Source organism: Geospiza fortis, unplaced genomic scaffold, assembly GCF_000277835.1.
Source record: "Geospiza fortis unplaced genomic scaffold, GeoFor_1.0 scaffold319, whole genome shotgun sequence".
Lineage (NCBI taxonomy): Eukaryota > Metazoa > Chordata > Aves > Passeriformes > Thraupidae > Geospiza > Geospiza fortis.
The window spans coordinates 452,732-454,828 of record NW_005054576.1 but is presented as its reverse complement, the minus strand read 5'-3'; the positions used below and the strand labels follow the sequence as shown (position 1 = coordinate 454,828).

The window sequence follows — 2,097 nt, the reverse complement described above, 5'->3', positions numbered from 1 at the left end:
TTTTTTCCTTTTTTTTTTTTTTATTTTAATGGGCTAAAGCTCCTTAAAAACCGAATTTCCTCCCCAGTTTTAAACAGCTGAAGGTTTTTAAACCGAGGTTTCACATCCACCTCCCCGTGCAGGCGAGTAGGTGGATTTTGGGGCGGATTTTCTGTTTTGTTTCCCAGCTCAGCTGCCAAAAAAACCGGAACAAAACAGGTCCAGGCACCTTCGGGGTGTTTTTCAGGGACAGCTTTGGCCATTAGTCACAAACCCCACATTCCTGTGCCAGGATTCCTCAGGGATTTGGGATCTTGGGGATGGAAAAGGAAAATTCCCAAAGCAGCTCTCAGGGGTTGAGGAGTTGGAAGATCTGAAGAGGGAAAAATGGGGCTCGGGATGTGGGGAAAGTCTGGGTGAAAAAATCAGGGTTTGGGGAAAGTCTGAAAGTTCAGGATTTGGGGAAAGTCTGGGTGAAAAATCAGGATTTAGGGAAAGTCTGAAAGTTCAGGATTTGGGGAAAGTCTGGGTGAAAAATCAGGATTTGGGGAAAGTCTGAAAGGTCAGGATTTGGGGAAAGTCTGGGTGAAAATTCAGGATTTGGGGAAAGTCTGGGTGAAAAATCAGGATTTGGGGAACGTCTGAAAGTTCAGGATTTGGGGAAAGTCTGGGTGAAAGTTCAGGATTTGGGGAAAATGTGAAACCTCAAGATTTGGGAAAAGTCTGAAAGTTCAGGATTTGGAAAACTCTGTCTGAAACCTCAGGATTTGGGGAAAGTCTGTCTGAAAGTTCAGGATCTGGGAAAATTTTGAAACTAGGATCTGGGAAAAGTCTGTGTGAAACTTCAGGATTTGGGAAAAGTCTGAAAGTTCAGGATTTGAGAAAAGTGAAAGTTCAGGATCTGGGAAAAGTCTGTCTAAAACTTCTGTATCTGGGAAAAATCTGAAAGTTCAGGATTTGGGAAAAGTCTGTCAGAAACCTCAGGATTTGGGAAAAGTCTGAAACTTCTGGATCTGGGCAAAGTCTGTCTGGAACTTCAGAATTTGGGAAAATTCTGAAACTTCAGGATTTGGGGAAAGTCTTTAAATCTCAGGATCTGGGAAATGTCTGTGTGAAAGTTCAGGATTTGGGAAAATGTGAAAATTCGGGATCTGGGAGAAGCCTGAACCTTTAGGATCTGGGAAATGTCTGAAACTTCAGAATTTGGGAAGAATCTGAAAGATCAGGATCTGGGAAAAGTCTGAAACCTCAGGATTTGGGGAAAGTCTGTCTGAAAATTCTGGATTTGGGAAAAATGTGAAATTTCAGGATTTGGGAAAAGTCTGAAGCCTCAGCATCTGGGAAAAATCTATGTGAAAATTCAGGATTTGGGAAAAGTCTGTAAACCTCTGGATCTGGGAAAAATGTGTCTGAAACTTCAGGATCTGGAAAAAGTCTGAAAGTTCAGGATTTGGGAAAATTATGAAAATTCAGGATCTGGGAAAAATCTGTCTGAAATGTCAGGATCTGGGAAAATCTGTCTGGAACTTCAGGATCTGGGAAAAATATGAAACTTCAGTATCTGGGAAAAGTCTGTGTGAAAGATTGGGATCTGGGAAAAGTCTGTGTGAAAAATCAGGATTTGGGAAAAATATGAAACTTCAGGATTTGGGAAAAGTCTGAAACTTCGGGATCCAGGAAATTCTGTCTGAAAAACCTCAGGATTTGGGAAAAGTCGCTGAAACTTCCTCATGGGCAGAAGTGGAGGGGCCAGGCCTGGATCTCTTCTCTTTCCATCTGTAGGACCCAGGAAAAGGCTGGATTAGGATGGATTTTAGGAAAAGGCTGGATTAGGATGGATTTTAGGAAAATGTTGGATTCAGGTGGATTTTAGGGAAAGGCTGGATTAGGATGGATTTTAGGGAAAGGCTGGATTAGGATGGGTTTTAGGGAAAGGCTGGATTAGGGCAGGTTTTAGGGAAAGGTTCTTCCCCCAAGGTGCTGGGGCTGGAGCAGCTCCCCAGGGAAGGGCGACATTCCCAAGGATGCTCCGGGTGGGAATTTTGGGGTGGATTTGATGATCTGGGGGGGTCACCCGGAGAAGTCACATTCCACAATTCCACAATTCCACAATTCCAC

General features: G+C 43.3%; 1 protein-coding gene across 1 annotated transcript in view; it reads right to left on the bottom strand.

Moving 5' to 3' along the window:
• Window positions 1-1,757, bottom strand: part of FBXO16 (F-box protein 16) — a 31,128-nt gene extending 29,371 nt beyond the window's left edge. The window contains exon 1 of the mRNA XM_005429788.2: window positions 1,676-1,757. The gene's annotated coding sequence lies outside the window, so the exon portion shown is untranslated. The remainder of the gene's footprint in view (window positions 1-1,675) is intronic.
• Window positions 1,758-2,097: the final 340 nt, after the last annotated feature.